The sequence below is a fragment of the Chlorocebus sabaeus genome, chromosome 3 (genome assembly GCF_047675955.1).
Source record: "Chlorocebus sabaeus isolate Y175 chromosome 3, mChlSab1.0.hap1, whole genome shotgun sequence".
NCBI lineage: Eukaryota > Metazoa > Chordata > Mammalia > Primates > Cercopithecidae > Chlorocebus > Chlorocebus sabaeus.
In genome coordinates, this window is record NC_132906.1 from 37,853,231 (window position 1) to 37,874,485 (window position 21,255).

Below are 21,255 nucleotides of genomic sequence, written 5' to 3' on the forward strand. Positions count from 1 at the left end.
TGCAACCTCTGCCTCCCAGGTTCAAGCAATTTTCCTGCCTCAGCCTCCCAAGTAGCTGGGACTACAGGCGCCCGCCACGCCTGGCTAATTTTTTGTATTTTTTTTTTTTCTTTCTTTCTTTCTTTTGAGACAGAGTCTGGCTCTGTCGCCCAGGCTGGAGTGCAGTGGTGCGATCTCGGCTCACTGCAAGCTCCGCCTCCCGGGTTCACGCCATTCTCCTGCCTCAGCCTCCTGAGTATCTGGAACTACAGGCACGTCCGGCCACGCCCGGCTAATTTTTTGTATTTTTAGTAGAGACGGGGTTTCACCGTGTTAGCCAGGATGGTCTCGATCTCCTGACCTCATGATCTGTCTGCCTCGGCCTCCCAAAGTGCTGGGATTACAGGCGTGAGCAACAGCGCCCTGCCCGTGCTCATTTTTATTGCTCTTAGGTGAAGTCCATTTTGAGTTTCTAGTCCATTTTGAGTTTCTACCCCACCCCATCCCCATCTCCGTTAATTTGAACATATATGAGGGAAAAAGAATATGCTCAGATAAATCTTACATGCATAACTTTCTGAGCTACCCAGTGTCTCTGGCAAAGATATTTTAAGTAGCTTCATGCAAGTTGGTGCTCTGTTTTTTTTTTTTTTTAAGTTGTGTATTTCAAGATGATAGTGTTCTTATGTCAAAGATTATAATGTTACACAAAGGGTGGAAAATATTGACCACTTTCTTCATATTTATTAAAACATAACAGCTGCATCTTTAGGTACAAAAATAGCCATTCATAGACTTATTCCACAAATATTTATTAAACATTTAGAATGTACAGGTACTGTGAATACCATATCTAGTGGATCTGGCATTGACTTTAGGTCAAGTCAACTTACCTAGGTGCCTCTTCACAGTCTGAGAATATCAGGAATGTTTCCATAACTCCACCTACAGTATGGGTGAAGAAATACAGTTTAACAACCCAAACATGATTTTGGCCTCTTCCAAATCCACCGTGTTCACCTAGAAATAGAGTCAACTTTACATTCTGCAAAGAAGCAATAATATTCTCTATAATTCAAATTGGCACATTAAAGATAATCATTTCTGTTTGTCTTTGGGGGTTTTCTAAAGCAGGCATATTCTGTTTAATGCTGTCATAAGTAGCACTGATGAGTCCAAAAAGTTTGTGTCTGAAGCATTTCCTCCCCACCAAAAAAAGCTACTTGATGATATTCCCCATGACCAGAGTACACCATTATGTACTCTGAGAGACAAAAATACGCATGGGAGACTGCGCTGTGCATTCTTGGTGCTATGTTAAGAGTTGTTCCTGCTGGTGACCAGTCAGGTAGCACTCAGGTTATTCTGTGTTGTTGTGCTCTGCCTGTGTATTGTTTAATCCTTTTTACTAGTTATTCTGAGATGAATTGGGCTTGAACTTCTGATATCCAACAAAGTGTGTGCAAATAACAGTACTGGACCTGTCTCAAATAAATGACAACAATAAAACCATCCCAAAAGATGGGAAAATGCAAATTTTATGATAACTCTAGTCTCGTTCAAGGAAACAACAATGGAAAAGAGAGTACAAATCTTCAGGTAATTAGGGATTGGTGGAAGGTCTTTGGCTTAACAATAGGAATCAGACATCACTAGCTAAGGTCAGTCAGTGGCTTCAGAAGATTTGAAGGAAAAGAGGATTGATTTCCAAGTAGCCACTGTATCTCTCCAGCCCTGGGGGTCCATCTTCATTCCTCCAAGCCCACATGGGTGCCACAACCCTGGCTACACAGAGCCTGGGTGCAAGATCAGCTAATTATCTTAGAGGCTGTGTTAATACTGTCCATTCTGGTATCAGTTCCATTCCTTTCAGGAACACATGGGATACACTCCATGAGGAAGTGAGGCAGGAAGTGAACTTAGTGGCATGTGGTTGAACTTCATACCCTCCAAGCTACTTTGGAAACTTGTTGCAAAAATTCCAAATCAGGTACCAGTGCATTTAATTCAACAGTATGTTAAAATAATAATCCACTATCATCAAGCATAATTTGTTACAGAAAATTTGCTAAGGTACATAAAAAGGTTAAGGTACATAAAAACATAAAAAGTCAATTAAGTAGGAAATATTATAGGATAGTCTCAGTATATGCTGAAAAGGAATTTGATAAAAATTTATTTCCATTCTTAATTTTAAGGTCTCTAACAATTAGGAATAGAAGACTGTTTTTCTATAATGATGAATGTCTATCTCAACCCAAAAGGTCATATCATATTTATATTAGGCTGTTCTTGCATTGCTTTAAAGAAACACGTGAGACTGTAATTTATAAAGGTAATTTGTAAAGAAAAGAGGTTTAATTGACTCACAGTTCTGCAGGCTTTACAGGAAGCATGGTGCTGGCATCAGCTTGGCTTCTAGGGAGGCCTTAGGAAGCTTACGATCATGGCAGAGGGTGACAGGGGAGCAGGCCTGTCACATGGCAAAAGAGGGAGCAATGGAGGGAAGGGGGCCACACATTTTAAACAACCAGATCTCGTGTGAACTCAGAGCAAAAGCTCACTCATCACCAAGGAGATGGTCCCAAGCCACTCATGAGGGATCTGCCCCCGTGATTCAAACGTCCCACCAGACCCCATCTCCAATCCTGGGGATTACAATTCAACGTGAGATCTGAGTGGGAATAAATGTACAAACTATATCAACATTTAGTGGTAAAATACCATAAGCATTTCTATTGAGCTCTAAATAAAAAGGATGCCTACTACAACAATTATGCAAAGTCCATTTCTTCTTTAAAAATATATATTAAGATGACATTGGCAAGACAGTTGACCAGAGGCACCTGGCACTCATCCCCTCTACAAGAAAGGATCAAGATAACACATAAGCAGCTGAGATTTGGCTAGAGTATTGAAGGGAGAGCACTGGAGTTCAGCAGGGAAATAGAGAGGAATCTGTGCTAATTGCAAGCCCATTGCAAGAACCTGGCCCCTGTAGCCCTAGCTCTCATGCCTGGGTTGACCTAGAGTCAGAAGGGACATCCGTTTGTGGGGAAAGTAAGCAGAAGTACCCTATCAGTCCCCATTGCCACCACAAACCCTGTAGTCTTTACTACAGGAGAATCCAAGAATGCTCACAAGCTCTGAGCCCAGTTTGGAGAATTTCCAAGAATTCGAGCAGCTGTATTGTTCCACATTAGGAGTACAAGGTGTGTACTCTCTATCCCCTACCAAACCCCTGTGAGCCAAGCTGCCACAGCATGGCCCCATCTAGAGACCAGAGCCACTTCTGGAGTGCACCCTGCTCCAGGGGCCAGTAGCCACTGTACATCTCCAGCACTGGGGTTCCATCTTCATTATACCAAGCTCACATGAGTGACTGAACTCCACAACCCCAGCTGTGTGAAGCCTGGGCCCAGGATCAGCTGTGTCTTTGGTCCTGCACAACCAGGATACCAACTCCCACTGCCTGCACTTCCAGTCTCAGAAACAGTCTGGCAGTCCTACCCAGAACAAATCCAACCTTGGGCTGGCCAAACTGCTGCACACCCTCCCTTAAGAGAGAGGTCCACAACCACCAAGCAGTTGACACCCTCCCAGGCCAGCATAGTGGATATGCTTTGACACCTAGGTCTGAGAAACAGACCTGGGGCACTCTCCTCTTGCAGACATACCTCTGACCTGACCAATGGCTTATGCCGGCCTTCCATGCCTGAGAAATAGCCCCACGTCTTCCACTGCCATGAACAGGTCCCTAGCTTACCCAACAGCCCTGTGCCTACACTCGGGGTCTGAGAAACAGTCTTGTGGGCCACCTTTGGCAAACACACCCCTAGGCTGCCCATGCAGGCTTGTGGATCTGAGAAAGAGCCCAGCACACCCACTCCTAGTGGAAACACCCCTAGCCCTGAAGGAGACACACACGCCTACTCTGGGTTTGAGAAAAAAACTCAGGAGCCATCCCCAGTGAAAACACCCCAGGCCAGCCAAGCAGCTGCACACTGGCACCTAAGTTCCGAGAAAAAGACATAATGGGCCCACCCCCAACAGACACACCTTTAGGTTGGGTGAGCAGATGAACAGCAGTACCCAAGGCCAGAGAAACAGCCAGGCAGTCCCACCCCAGGCAGTCATGCCTCCAAGCTGGCTGAGGAGTTGCATGCCTGAGCCTCTGGCCAGAGTAATAGCCCTGTGACCCCAACCTAAGCAAGCCAGACTTCAAGTTGGCTGACCCATCATGTGTGCACAAATGCCTTTGACTGGAGAAACACTTTAGGAAACCAACCCCCAGCAAAGCTATGCCTCCACTGCCACAATACACCGCCTATGCCACTAAGACACTCACAAATATTACTAGCATGGATTATAGCTGAAAAAATTGCACAAAGACTATACTACTGCATCTACCTATAATGAAACTACCCTGCCCAACTGGCATGCCAAAATCCACCCATAAAAATAAGTGTTTCCCTAGAAAACCTATCCCATAAAATTATTTTTATGTATTTATTTATTTATTTTTTGAGAGAATGTCACTCTGTCACCCAGGCTGGAGTGCAATGAAAAAATCTCAGCTCACTGCAGCCTCCACCTCCCAGGTTTAGGTGATTCTTCTGCCTCAGCCTCTCAAGTAACTGGGATTACAGGTGTGCACCACCATACCTGGCTAATTTTGTATTTTTAGTAGAGATGGGGTTTCACCATGTTGCCCAGGCTAGTCTTGAACTCCTGACCTCAAGTGATTCATCTGTCTCGGCCTCCCAAAGTGCTGAGATTACAGGCATGAGCCACCACACCTGGTCCTACCCCATAAAATTAGAAGAGGTGACTCTTCTATCAGATGCATAGAAATCAACATATTAACACATCAAACATAAAAAATCAAGAAAACATGACCCCTCTCCAAAGGAACACAATAATTCTTTAGTAATAGACCTCAATCATAAGAAATTATATAAAATGTCAGGAAAATAATTTAAAATAATGATCTTAAGGAGACTCACGGAGATATAAGCGAATACAGACAGACATTTAATGACATCAGAAAAATAACTTATTGAGTGAGACATTCAACAGAGATAGATATCATTAAAAAAGAATGAATCAGATATTTTAGAACTGAGAATTCTTGAAGGAAATAAAAAATACAATCAAGAGCTTCAACAACAGACTAGAACAAGCAGAACAAAGACTTTCTGAACTCAAAGGCATCCTTTGAAATAACAGGCAGAGAAAGAAGAAGAAGAGAAGAAGAAGAAGAAGTATTTTAAAAATTTAAAAAATAAAGCCTACAGGATTTATGGGACACCATTAAGTGAACAAATATTTGCATTATGGGTGTTCCAGAAGAAGAAGAAAAGGAAAACATGTATAAAATATATTTAATTTAAAAATAGCTGAAAACTTCCTAAGTCTTGGGAGAGAGATGGACATCCGATTCAGGAAGCTCAAATGTCCCCACATAGATTTAACTCACAAAGGTCCTCTCCAAGACACACTTTAGTCAAATTGTCAAAAGTCAAAGACAAAGAATTCTAAAAACAACAAAAGAAAGGCATCAAGTCACATATATGGGACTCTCCACCAGACCAACACCAGATTTTTCAGAAGAAACCTTACAGACCAGGAGAGAATAGAATGACATATTCAAGGCACTGAAAGAAAAATACTGCCAGCCAGGAATATACTCAGAAAAGGTATTCTTCAGAGACGAAGAGAAACAAAGTCTTTCAGAGAAGCATAAACTAAGCATTAGACTGGTGTTACAAAAATGCTCAAGGGAAATCTTACGTCTGGAGGTGAAAAGACAATAACCACCATCATGAAAACATGCAAAGTTATAAAAATCAATGGCAGAGCTGATACCTAAAGGAGAAAGAGAAAGGAATCAAACATTTTAACTAAAGAAAAATACCCAACAGCCAACACAAACATTAAGAAAGTAGATAAGGAACAAAGGGTATGCAAAGTAACCAGAACACAATCAATAAAATAAAATAGAACAATCAAAATGAGTAAGCTCCCACCTATCAATAATTACCTTGGATATATATGGACTAAATTCTCCAATTAAAAGGTAAAGACTGGCTGAATAAAAATAAAATAAAATAAAATAAAAAACCTAACTATATACTGCCTAAGGAAACTCACCTCACCTGTAAAGATAGACATACACTGACAGTGAAAGGATGGAAAAAAAAAAATTCCACAAAAACAGGAACTGAAAGCAAGCAGGAGTAGCTATACTTAGATAAAACAGATTTCAGGTCAAAGCTGTTAAAAGAGACAAAGAAGGACATTATGTAATAGTAAAGAGATCAATTCATCAAGAAGATATAACAACTGTAAATTCATGCATCTAACACTGGAACACACAGATATATAAAGCAAATGTTAGATCTGAAGGGAGAGATAGGCCCCCAATGTAATAAGAGTTGAGGACTTCAACACCCTACTGTCAGCATTAGACAGAGATCATGTGGACAGAAAATGAACAAAGAAACATAAGTTTTAAACTGCACCATAGAACAAATGGACCTAACAGACATTTATAGAATATTTCATCCAACAGTTGCAGAACGTTTTATAAGCACCTGGAACATTCTCCAGGATTGGCCATAGGTTAGTACACAAAACAAGTCCCAACAAATTTTAAAATCAAAATCATATCAGGTATCTTACCTGACCACAATGAAATAAAACTAGAAATAAATAATAGAGAAACTTTGGAAATTATACCAACAAAAAAATTAAATGACATGCTCCTGAATAACCAGTGGGTAAAGGAAGAAATTAAGGAGAAAATTGCAAAATTCCTTGAAGCAAATAAAAATTGAAACACAACATACCAAATGCTTTGGAAAAGAGAAGAAGCATTTTTTGTTTGTTTTTGAAACACAGTTTCGCTCTTGCCACCCAGGCTGGAGTGCAGTGGCGCCATCTTCCCTCACTGCAAACTCTGCCTCCTGGGTTCAAGTCATTCTCCTACCTCAACCTCCTGAGTAGCTGGGATTACAGGCACGTGCCACTATGCCCAGCTAATTTGTGTATTTTTAGTAGAGACAGGATTTCACCATGTTAGCCAGGATGGTCTCAATCTCTTGGCTTTGTGATCCACACGCTTCAGCCTCCCGATGGGCTGGGATTACAGGCGTGAGCCACCGCGCCCGGCTGAAAAAGCAGTTTTAAGAAGCAAGTTTACAGAAATAAATTCCTATACTAAAAAAGTAAAAGATTTCAAATAAACAAACTAATGATCGATCTCAAGGAACTAAAAAAGCAGAAACAAATCAAACGCCAAATTAGGAAAAGCAAAGGAATAATGAAGATTAAAGCAAAAATAAATGAATTTGAGGTTCCCCCAAAATAAAAAAGATCAAGTAAATAAAAAGTTAGCTTTTCAAAAGATAAACAAAATTGGCAAACCACTCAGTGGACTGTAAAAAAAAGAAAGAAGACCCAAATAAATAAAATCATAAGTCAAAAAGGAGACATCACAATGGATACTACATAAATACAAAGGATCATTAGAAATTATTGTAAACAACCATATGCCAATAAATAAAAAGCCTAGAGGAAATGGAAACATCCCTGGAAATATATAAACTACCAAGATGGATTCAAGAAGAAATAGAAAGCCTGAACAGACCAATAACAAATACCAAGATTGAATCAGTAATAAAAGTCTATCACCAAAAAAAAAAAAAAAAAAAAGTCCAGGACCAGATGACTTTACTGTTTAATTCTAACAAACTTTTAAAGAATTAATATCAATTATTCTCAAAGTATTTCAAAAAAGTGAAGAGGATTAAATTCTTCCTAACTTATTCTATGAGGTCAGTATCATCATGGTACCAACACTAGACAAAGACACAACAAAATCTATAGAACAATATCCCAGGTCAATATAGACACAAAAATTCTCAGCAAAATACCAGCAAAAAACACATCAAAAATATTATTCACCATAATCAAATGGAATTTATTCCAGGGATGCAAAAATGATTCAACATACCCAAATCAATAAATGTGACACATCACATGAACAGAATCAAGGACAAAAGCCATATAATCATCTCAATCGATGCTGAAAGCATTTCATACAATGTAACCTTCCTTCATCATAAAATCTCTCAATAAGTTAGGTATAGAAGGAAAGTACAGCAACACAATAAAGGCACAACTAATGTCTGAGCAAATAGGGGAAGGCTAAAAGCTTTTTCTCTAAGAATTGGAACAAGCAAGACAAAGATGCCCACTATGACCACTCTTACTCAACATAGTACTAAAAGTCCTAACTAGACCAATTAGACAAGAGAAAGAAATAAGGAGCATCCATATTGGAAAAGAGGAAATCAAATCATCTCTGTTTGCTGGCAACATGATCATATATAGATAAACCTAAAGACTCTCCCAAAACTCTCAGAACTGCTAAATTAATTCAGTAAAGTTGCAGGATACAAAATCAACATACAAAAATCAGTAGCATTTCCACACATAATGAACTAGTTGAAAATAAACCAGGAGGGTAATCCTATTTTTTATGATCACTATAACATAAAATACCTAGTGGCCGGGTACAGTGGCTCATGCCTATAATCCCAGCACTTTGGGAGGCCGAGGCAGGTGGGTCATGAGGTCAGGAGATCGAGACCATCCTGGCTAACATGGTGAAACCCCATCTCTACTAAAAACACAAAAAATTAGCTGGGCGTGGTGGCGGGCGCCTGTAGTCCCAGCTACTTGGGAGGCTGAGGCAGGAGAATGGCATGAACCTGGGAGATGGAGGTTGCAGTGAGCCGAGATCGCACCATTGCACTCCAGCCTGGGCAACAGAGCAAGACTCCACCTCAAAAAAAACAAACAAAACAAAAAAACAAACAAAAAAATCCAAAAAACCTAGGAACAAATTTAACCGAGGAGATGAAAGACCTCTATAAGGAAAACTACAAAACATGGATAACATGGATGAAATAAATTGAGAGGATACAAACAAATGAAAATACATCCGATGTTCATGGATCTGAAGAATTAATATTGTCAAAATAACTGGCCAGACATGGTGGCTCATGCCTGTAATCCCAGCACTTTGGGAGGCTGAGGTGGGTGGATCACCTGAGGTCAGGAGTTCGAGACCAGTCTGACCAATATGGAGAAACCTCATCCCTACTAAAAACACAAAATTAGCCAGGTGTGGTGGCACATGCCTGTAATCCCAGCTACTGGGGAGACTGAGGCAGGAGAATCACTTGAACCCAGGAGGCAGAGGTTGTGGTGAGCCGAGATGGCGCCATTGCACTACAGCCTGCGCAAGAAGAGTGAAACTCTGTCTCAAAAAAAAAAACACCATACTACCTCTATTAGTCTGTTTTAACGCTGCTCATACAGACATACCCGAGACTGGAAAGAAAAGGAGGTTTAATTGAGATTTGGGTGAGGACACAGCCAAACCATATCACTACCCAAAGTAGTCTACATATTCAATGCACTTCCTATTTTTTTTTTTTTTTTTTTGAGGCGGAGTTTCGCTCTGTCGCCCAGGCTGGAGTGCAGTGGCCGGATCTCAGCTCACTGCAAGCTCCGCCTCCCGGGTTCACGCCATTCTCCTGCCTCAGCCTCCCGAGTAGCTGGGACTACAGGCGCCCGCCACCTCGCCCGGCTAGATTTTTGTATTTTTTTAGTAGAGACGGGGTTTCACCGGGTTAGCCAGGATGGTCTCGATCTCCTGACCTCGTGATCCGCCCGTCTCGGCCTCCCTATTAAAATATCAATGACATTCTTCACATAAATAGAAAAAATAACCCTAAATAATCCTAAAATTTGTATGGAACCATATAAAAACTCAAATAGTCAAAGTAATCATGAGCAAAAAAATCAAAGCTGGAGATATTACACTACCAGCCTTCAAAAGATAATATTAAGTGAGGTAATACAACAGCATGGTACTGGCACAAAAACAGACACACAGATCAGTGGAATGGAATAGAGAACTCAGAAATTAGCCCTCATAGATACAGCCAACTGATTTTTCACAAAGATGCCAATAACATACACTGGGGAAAGGATGGTCTTTTCAATAATGGTGCTGGAGAAACGAGATATTCATATGCAGAAGAATAAAACTACATTCCTGCCTCTCACCCTAAACAAAAATAAACTCAAATGGATTAAAAACCTAAATGTAAGACCCAAAACAACAAAACTACTAGATGACAACATAGGGGAAAAGTTTCAGGACATTATTCTGGAAAAAGACTTCCTGAATATGACCTCAAAAGCACAGGCAAAAAAAGCAAAAATAATCAAATGGTATTATATCAAACTTAAAAGCTTCTACAAAGTAAAGGATAAACAATTAACAGAGTGAATGGACAATCTGCAATGGGAGAAAAGATTTGTAAACTATTTATCCAACAGGAGATTAATATCCTGAATATACAAGGAAATCAAACATTTCAACAGCAAAAAAAAAAAAAAAAAAAAAAAAAAAAAGTCTGATTGAAAATTGGGCAGATAGTCTGAACACACATTTCTTGAAAGAAGCCATACAAATGGCCAATAAATATATGAAAATATACTCAACATTACTAATTATCAGGAAAATGCAAATCAAAACCACAATGAGGTATTACCTGACTCAAGTTAGGATGGCTACTATCAAAAAGTCAAAAAAATCACAAGTGCTGGTGAAGATGTGGAGAAAAGAGAACACTTACACACTGTATCTGGGAATGTAAACTAGTACAACCACTATAGAAAATAGTATGAAGCTTTCTCAAAAAAAAAAAAACTACAAACAGAACTACCATATTATCCAGCAATCTCACTACTAAGCATTTATTCTAAAGACAGGAAATTAGTGAGTATATTGAAGAGACATCAGCACCTCTATGTTTTTGCCAGTACAATTCACATAGCCAAGATATGAAATCAACCCAAATGTTCAACAACAGATGAATGGAAAAGGAAAATGTGGTATATGTACACAACAGGATACTATTCTGCAATAAAAAAGAAAGAAATCATGTCATTTGTACAACCTAGATGGAACTGGAGGACATTATGTTAAGTGATACTAGCAAGGAACAGAAAGTTAAACACTGCATGTTTTCACTTTTATGTGGAAGCTGAAAAAAAGTTTTGAACTCATAGAAGTAAAAAGTAGAATAGAGGCTGGACAGAGTAGGGGGAAGTGGAGGATTGGGAGATGTTTGTTAAAAAAGACAAAATTGCAACTAGATAGGATGAAGTTCTAGCCTTCTGTAGCACTGCAAGATGACTGTAGTTAACAATAAATATGATATGTAGTTTCAAATAGCTGCAAGGATGATAACGAATGTACCCAACACAAATAAATGATGAGATGATGATATGCTAATTACCTTGATCTGATCATTATATATTATACATTACACATTGTATGTATTGAAACATCACTATCATAAATATGTACAACTATTATGTGAGACATATATATATATAAAGTTCACACACATTTTCATAGGCACTGGGAGTATAATAAACAAAATAAAGTTTATTGTTGTGAAAGTTCTGACTAAACAAAAATACATAAAAATATAACCACTTGTTTAGGGTGAGAGGCCAGGAGCGGTGGCTCACGCCTGTAATCCCAGCACTTTGGGAGGCCGAGGCGGGAGGATCACGAGGTCAGGAGATCAAGACCATCCTGGCTAACACGGTGAAACCCCATCTCTACTAAAAATACAAAAATTAGCCGGGCGCGGTAGCGGGCGCCTGTAGTCTCAGCTACTCGGGAGGCTGAGGCGGGAGAATGGCGTGAACCAGGGAGGCGGAGCTTGCAGGGAGCTGAGATCGCGCCAATGCACTCCAGCCTGGGCGACAAAGGGAGGCTCTGTCTCAAAAAAAAAAATACATATATATATATATGAAAGAGAAAGAAAATAATCACTACTTACAAATAATGTTATTGTTTATGCAGAAAATATCAGATAATAAACTGAAAATATTCTAGAATTAATGAGATTAAAAATATAAATGTTCCTGTCTTAGTCTTTTTAGGTTCAATAATAAACAGCCATAGGTTGGGTGACTAATAAACTAACCATAGGAATTTATTTCTCATAGTTCTGGAGGCTGGAAGTCTGAGGTCTGGAAGACCATGCCAGCACAGTCAAGTTGTGATGATGGTCAGTGTCTTTGTTCGTAGATAGCAATCTTCTCACTGTGTCCTCACACGACAGAAAGCAGAAAGGCCAGAGAGCTCCCCGGGGCCTCTAGCATAAGGGCACTAATTTTAAAAGGGTTTCCTTCTGGTGACCCAGTCATCTCCCAACAGCCCCATCTCCTAATACCATTCCCTTGGGGGTTCGACTTCAACATAGAAATTTTGAGGGGACTCAAACATTCAGTTTATAGCAGTCTCCAAATTAAAGTTAGGAGGAAATATTATTCATGAAGGCAGTAAAATGATAAAATAGCCAGACACCTTACCAAGGAATATGCAATACCAAACTGAAATAAATTATAAGAAAGATCCTAAAGAATATATAACAAAATGCAGAGTCATACTAACTAAAAAGTATACAATGTCAATTCCTCCCAAAATAACATATAAAACTTGAATGCAATTTCAATTAAAATAGCAATGAAATGTTTTTAACTTTACAGAAATGATTCTAAATTTAATCTGAAAAGTAATAAAAGGAAAGAAACCAAGAAAATTTTGAAAAAGATAAATAATAAAGGTCTTTCTTTACAACATATTTGAAAATCTTCAGAGCCATAGTAATAATTTTTTTTTAAGTATCTGATGCTAGAAAATGTCTCAGGTAGAGCAACAGAATCACAAATTTAAAGAATAAGAAATGAATTATTCAATAAATAGCTTAGGTAAAATGGGTAATTCGGAAATAATCCATTCAGAACCTAACTTTACAGATGGATTTTAAAAATTAAACACAAAAATAAAAACATGCTTCTCAAAATGTTAAATAAAGAATTATCCTAAGACCCAACGACTCTACTTCTAGGTATATACTCAAAATAATTAAAAGAAGGGATTCAAACCAGTATTTATACACACATGTTTACAGCAGCACTGTTCATAATAGCCAAAAGGTGGAACTACCCCTTTTCCACCCCATTTCCACAAAGGTGGAAACGTCTGTCAATGGATGAATGAGTAAACAAAATGCGGTATGTCATACAATGGAATATTATTCACTTAAAAGATTGGAGTACTTGTGTCAGCTACAATGCGGATGAACCTCAAAAACATACTAAGTGAAAGAAATTATACCAAAAAGTCACATATCATGTGACTCCATTTATATAAAATATCCAGAATAACTAAATCCAAAAAGATAGAAAGCAGATTATTGGTTGCTGGGGTTTGCGGGGAATAGGTAATAGGGAATGAATGCTTTATGAATTTTTGTTCTCCCTTGGAGGTGATTAAATGTTTTGAAACTAAGTAAAGGTGATGGTTGTGCAACATTGTCAATATACTAAATGCCACTTTAAAATGGTTAATTTATGTTATATGAATTTGACATCAGTAAAAATATAAATAAATACAATTACAAAAGAGAATGCAGGTGTACATTTCCCTAAAATCTGGATTTGGAGGAGCTTTCAAAATATAAACTCATGAAAGTAACCAGAGGAAAGGATGCATACAGTTGATGGGTGAATGTATTTAAAATTTGGTGAGTCAAATAAAACAGAAAAACTGTGCTATATAGACATGATTCTCGAGAAATACAAGAGTTATCATGTTCCCTAGCCTGCCCTTTACCATTCATAACTCTTTCCTGCTTCCCTAACCACTCGGGAAAAATCAGCACCTCTTGTTAGTCTGATCTAGAATACCAGCTTAAAGAATATCAGCCATATTTATAAAATTGCTGTTTCACACCTTACCAACAGCATGAAATAAACTTCAGTACAGGGTTTATGAAGACACGATTTATGCCCACAAAGTGTTAGATTTTTAAAAGGAGCAGATCATAGTAAGATTTGTCCTAAATTTCAGTTTGGCTAAACTATAAACAGATTTTATTAGATATTTATTTAGATGCTCTGTACAGATTGCTTTGTTTAATTTTGAAATTAAGTTTCCAGGTTTGCTGTGGAGCTTTAAATACCTGAATTCTAGAAAGGCAGCAGCTTTGAACCTTTGTACTTCTCTTTAAAAAAGCTAATTAGGAAATTAAATCCAAAAGGACTGAATCCTTAAAATGTTGGCTTTGTAATGCTGATGGGAACAATTCAGCTCACCTGCTATTTTGGTGCCATCTCCCGATTAGTCATTGGAAGGAGATATTCAAAGAAATGTAAGAAGATTAAAAAAATAATTTAGGAGCTCCACCACCTTTGTTAATATTAGAAACTTTATTGCTTGGAAAATTAAATCTGAACAGAGAAGTATTTTAGATTTTCTTATCACTCCTGGCTAAACGTTTCCTTAATTTATTATGCGCTTGATCAGTCGGTAAACTTTTGGGATAATTCCCATCATGTTGTCAGCTGGAGCTTGAGAGCCTGACCATTTTCTCTGTGGGTGCCCTGGCGCCCTGTGGGCTCAAACCACAGCTGGAGTCCACTGAGAAAAAAAACACTAAAGCTTTTTCTACCTGCAAAGGTGTTTCCAGCTTACCAGGAGTTGTAAGGCTCAGCGACATTCAAAATTTTTCTTTTCTTCAGTAGAAAGTTTCATTTACTGCTGTAACCCTCGACCTCTTCAAATGAGTTTAAAATACCTTCTTACACTGAGGTAATTTTTTGTCTTTTGCCTTAAATGTACCCAGGATCCTGTGAAATCCTACCAATACACAGACAGAACATGGTTTGTATGGCTCAGATGACAGCTTCCTGAAACTCACCTGTCAGCCTTTCCATTTAGACTTCCTTTTATCAAATATCAATTGTGTGAAGCATGTTTCTGGCTAATTTAATCTTCAAAAACAAAGAAACTGATTTTTTTTTTTTTTTTTTTTTTTTTCCTTCAAGACATGTTTTTACGGGCCTACCTTGTACCCAACCCTTTCCTGGGCACAGATAAGAAAACACAGACTCAGATCCCAATGTGCTTACAGTTTAGCAGGAGAGACAGTTGTGTAAACAAGGAATTTAAATTATATATTGTAGATGCCGTAGGAAAGAACAGTATTTTTTTCCCTCATCCCTCTCTAGATTTATGGCTGATACACCAACAGCAAAAGACAGGTTAACTAGAGAAAAACCTACAAATGTATTTAATACAAATTTTACATGACACATGAGCCTTCAGAAATGAAGATCTAAAGAAAAGGGAAGATCTATGTATTTTTGTACTAAGTTTGAGGAAGAGTAGACAGTCATGGAAAAGTATGATTGAACACAGTGGGTGTGAGCTCATGGTAGTAAACTGGGGGAAACTTAGCAAAGCCTGTTTGTTCAGATTCTTCTTGGCATCTCTCTTTCTCTCTCTCTGAGGATAAGCATATTTCTTTCCTGTGGGTCTACAGATAGTACTTCTCCAGTGAGGGTCTTAAGCCATGTCAGAGGCAAGTCAGAGAACTCTTTCACTGCCTGCTTCAGGGGAGAAGGGCAGAGAGACCTTCCTGCTTCTGCTGTTTTCTCCAATGCCAACGTGTCATATTTTGGGATAGTGTGTCCTGAACCCCATCAATGCCAAGAGAGAAGCAAACCAGGGGAAGAACAAGGCCCCTGAAAGAGAGAGGCTGAATTCTGCCTCAAGGTGTGGGAGTCAGGGACAAGCCTGGTCTTGAAATGTGAATGGCATGTCTGCTAGTGGATGAAGATAGAAGAATGGAAGAGAAGAATGCGCTCCTGACCACTGTTGCTAGTCTCCAAAGACTGTCACCGTCAATTCCTGCCGCTCGTGTACGTGCACGATGCTGTTCACATCAAGTGTCAGAGGATTTCCCCTGCCCTTGAATATGGGCTGATCTTACTGACTCACTTTTAATAGTAGAATGTGACAGAAATATGCCATGTGATTTCCAAGGTTAGGTTAGAAAACGCTGTGCCACTTTTACCTAGTCTGTCTGGAATGCCTGCTCTTAGAATCTAGACTCCATGTTATGAGGAAGTCCAGGTCACATGGAGAGGCCCTTGTGAGCCCCCAGCTCCCAGACCATGGACAGCAACAATTGCCAGACATATGAATGAGGAAACCTTTGAGATGCCTCCAGCCCCAGCCACCAGCCGACTGCAACCTCATGAGAGAATACAAGCAAGAACCACGTAGATGCATCAAATGTCTAACACCATGAAGATAGGAAGAATAAATCACCACAAAACATTGTGACTGTTGTTCTAAGCTGCAATGTTTTGGAATGATTTACCATACAGTAACAGACAACTAGAACGCAGACACAGGAGGAAGCCTATGTAACAGCACAGAGATGCTAAGCAACAGCTAGACCTTGGATGTTGCAGGTTCACTGAGATTGAGGAAAGCAATAGAAGGAAAGAATGGCCAAGCAGCAGGATCAGGGGCAGGATGTGACTGATCACTGAGGCCATACCCAGGAGTGAGGATCCCACCCTATAGTCAATAGGGAAACGATAGAAGACGTCTTGTGGGGAGGGGAGGCTAAAATAATCAGATCTGAGAAAACCCCCCTGACCGCAGAGGGTAGAAGGTTTGGGAATGTAGAGAATACTGCCTTCATCTCAGTGTCCTCATGGGAACCCTGAACTAAGGCGAAGTGCAGTAAAGGTAAGAGGTGGGGAATAGAGAATAGATTTAAACATGCTAAGAAAAGCAATCTGTTGGATTTGGTGACTGTCTGGATTTGGGATTGAGAGGAAGGAGGAACCAAAGAAATCTCATTCACTCACTAAACTCTGATGGAGGGCCTACTATTAATAAGTACCAATGTGCTTCTAGGCTTTGAGGACAAAGCAGTAAATAAGACATTCTGGGCCATCATGAGCTTATATTCTAGTGAGAGAGAAAGATAATGAATGGATTTAAGGGAATTTAAGGCTTAATTAATTTCTAGTTGGTGCCCTTCCTATTAATCTGTCCCCTCATTTATCATGCAGAATACAGGAGACATGGACAACTTCCCATAAGGTAAAACAAATTCCTTAGTTTTGTATTCTGAAAATGATGGACTGAGGCAGATTATCTAGCCCGAGAGTTCAGTTTTTAAAGGCTTGCTTTTCAATACTGTTAGACTGAACAGGAAATGCAGACGTATGGGGTAAAAGGAGGGCCTCGGGCTATGTATTGTGTCTTTGGTACCACAGACTAGTGGCAGAGAGTAAAAAGAAGAATAAAAAAATATATTTCAGTCAAGGAGGAAGTGGTTCTCATTCATTTTTCTACAAACATTTGTTAATTCAACAAATATCCACTGTACTGACCACTAGGAACGTTACAGTGAAAAAGAGAAAAAAAAACCCTCAGTTTATGAGGCCTACATTGCACTAGTTAAAACAGATAATAAACAGGTAAAGAAACAAATTAATACCAGTACATTAACTTCCTATTGCTGCTGTCACAGATGACCATAAGCTGAGTGACTTAAAATACCGTAAGTATATTTTCTTACAGTTCTGGAGGTCAGAAGTCTAAAAGAGAATGTAATGGGTTAAGTCAAGGTGTCAGTGGCACAGTGTTCCTTCTGAGAATCCATTTCCTTGCCTCTTCCAGTTTCCAGAGGCCATGTGCCTTCATGGGCTCCTGGCTCCCTTCCTGCCATGGCCCTACTCTGACCTGTGCTTCTGTAGGTATAGCTCCTTCTAGGACTCTGATCTTCCTACCTTCCTCTTGCAAGGGCTCCTGTTCCACTCAGATAATCTAGGACAATCTTCACATCTCAATATCCTTAATTTAAACACATCTGCAAAATCTCTTTTGCCATGATGGGTTCTGGCGATTAGAATATGGACATTTAGTGGTGGGGGTGGGGTGGGGTTGGCATTATCCGGCTGATGGCAATGAGGAAAGTAAAGCTGGGTAAGCAGATAGAAGGTGTCCCTAGAGAGAAAAGAAATAAAAAATGAGGTCAAGGAGGGGGTCTATAAGACATGGTAGGGACTTGGGATTTTATTCTCAGTTTATTGGGAAAATTTCAGAGAATCTACAGCCCAAGTTGTAGCATGATTTAATTTATAGCTTTGAAGGTTCACTTTTGATGCAGTGTGGAGAATATTTTCAAAAAATTGTATTCCAAAGAGGAACAGAAAAAAGGGGCTGAAGGGCAATGTGTGGTCAAAGGAGGTGTTTTTGTTGCTGCGTTTTTGTTTTATTTTTTACATTGGAGATATTTCAGCAAGTCTGTCTGCTGATGGGAATAGAGCATACAGCGAAGAGGATAACACAGGAATAAAAGGGGTTAGAAGTAGAAGTACAGCGCTTGGCTAAGCCAGAGCACAACAGGATCCAGTGTACACATGGAGGGGTTGATCTTGACAGGAACAGAAATCACTCTGCCTTTGTTAACAAGGGTGAAGGTGGAACAAAAGAGAAGGGACAGACAGAGAGACCAGCGTGTTCTACCTATTCCCCTGATGGAATACAAAGCAAGGGTATTGCTGTGTATGTGTGTGGTTGTGGGGTGTTGATGATTACAAGAGAGAGGAATAAGTGTGAAATATTTATTTAAGAGAGTGGGAGAATGTGTTGACACGGGAAATGTTGAAGATTTCCTGAGCAATGTGGAAAGCCCCTTGAGGACTGTAGTCGTTAGTTTAAAACCAGCAGGGTTGTGTGCCTGTTTTTCTCAGCCATGATCAGCTGCTTGGGAGCAGTAATGGAGAGTGTGAAATGGTAGATTTAATAGGGATTGGGATTTTAAATGTGAACATGATGGAGAGAGAAGGGGAGAAGTGATTCATGGGTCAATGCAAGGGAGCAATTATAAATATGGACCACAGAGTCTAAGCTGGGTAAAGAATGGAAGTGAGAACATGGACCGTGATAGAAAGTAAAAAGCGGTAGAGCCAATGGATAGAAAATTCCAATGTGGTAAAACGAAACAAAACAAAACCATTGGTACGAAAGTATTAGAGCAAGTGAGCTAGAAAAATAGGAGGAGGTGATCAAAGTGGGGTGCTTTAGACTGAGATTTTGGAGACGTCTGTGTTGGTAACAAAGCATACCATGGGTTTGGATAACTAAGGTGCAATGGAAGACAAAGTCATTGAAGGCAAGGACAAGGTGGACAAATTATCTACATAGATATTAAAGACACAAAGAATGATAACAGAGTGATAGGGAAATTTCCAGCAAGCCAAGCCTAAGTTCTTCAACTAATAAAGGTAGAAAACTGGAAGGATAGTAAGTGATTATTAAAAGGAGGAGTATCAAGTATGACAGTCAGAGACATTTGTAGGGGAGAGAAGCAGGAAGAATAATAGTCTAGAAGTGATGATGAACATGTGGTACATGGGATGGTGGGAGAAAAACAGGCATCACTGGAGAGAGTTGACATGGGAAGCATTGTCTCAAGGGAAAGTCAGGTATCTGCAAGAGCAAAATGGAAGGAATATTGAGGTTGAGGATTTAAGAATTTTTGCTCATGGCATTCTGTGAGTTCCAGAGAACCCAGCTGCAAGGTCTAGGGACTCAGGGAGGAGTAGGGGCTTGGGTCAGAAGAGGGCTGCATGGAGCCATTACAGAGATAGTTCCTTGGATGGGGTGTGGGCTTTTTTATGTGTGGAAACTGAGGTAGGAAGTAATATAGTGTATCAGGGATTAATCCTGATGTCCTCTTAAGGCACAACCAGCAAACATTTTCTGTAAAGAGCCTGATTATAAACACTTTAGCTTTGTGATCATACGGTCCCTGTTATGAACACTCAGTTCTGCCACTGTAGAGCAAAAGCAGCCATAGATAAGACATCAATAAATGGGTGTGACTGAGTCCCAATAAAACTGTATTTGGAAAATTAAGCAGTTTACTGACCCCGCCTTAGATGAAACTGGCTGATCAGTTCTGGGGACTGTTATCTTAGGGAATTGCAGGGATAAAGCGAGTGAAGTAGTTTGGAGCAGGATGGCTAAAGTACTCATCAGGAGTACCTGTCATGCCAGGGCCCCTCATCCTGCAGTTGAGTGGGCCCTCAGTGCTGCTCTCAGTAGCATTTGGATCTCTGTGGGTCACTCACATCCTGTTGTGGCCTCCTGGGTTTCAGCTAGAACAACTGGTGAATGGTGGGGTCATTCTGCAAGACAAAAATGAGGAGGGAGGGCCATTGAGGGTCAGGAGATAGAGGATTAATTTCATTTATAACATTGATTTTGAAGTGTCTGTGAGACATCCAAGTAGGAACGACCAGGAACGAGTTGGATTGGGATTTTGAGATGGGAAGGTGTCTAGACATGTCTAGGTATCTAGGTGTCTTGGTGCCTAGATGTCTAGGTGGGACATAGGTTGCTGTCTAGATGTCTAGATGCCTAGGTGGGTGAAGGTGTTGTCCATCGATAGGGGAATTGAAGCCTCACTCTGGTTCCAGTTGGAGCTGATCTCCCTGGGAACAACATTTAATAGGTAGGCAGAGAGATTCAGATACAGAAATCTTCACTGAGTCCTTCGGTTTTAAATCAAACTTATGTTTTCCAAATTCCAGCCCTCTCTTATGCTGGGTGAGTCCTGAGATTCTGGAGAGTATGAGACAGAAAGTTTCCAGCGTGCACATATCAGATAAATGCACTATTTGCTTGAGGCTGTATTACCACAAATCAAGTGCATGAAGAAAATCTTGAGTTTTCGTCTGAAAGTTTTCAGTAAAGCAAGACTGATTCATGAGTCATGCATTGATCCTCCTTCTCCTTTTTTGATGGTTCATTTTTCTGCCCATCTTCACCTCTATAAAAGAAAAAAAGATGAAATAAAGAGGTGATACATACATTATTTGACATTACTACCAATTAACAGCTTCCATCCAGGGAAGGACTAGAAGCTGTTGTGTAGATGGATGTTTTCAGGTTTTCTCCTAACGTGCTTTGGGAAGTCAGAAAGTCAGAATTAGGTAGTGGAAAAGTGATTTGCTCTTGGAATCAGAAGACTTGCATTTGAGAGGTGGTTTTGGCCTGAACAGAAAGCATGACCTTGGGCACCTCACTTAACTTCTCTGCATTCCAATGGTCTCACTTGTAAAACACCAACCATGAGCCAAGCGTAGGCCAGAGACCTTACATACTCCTTATTTCACTTAATAATTCCTACCTAAAACAGGATGCTGTGAGAGTCAAATGAGAAGATGGATATAAAAGCACTGCGAAAACCACAAAGCAATATATCAGCGTAGGTCATTGTATACCACTAGTCA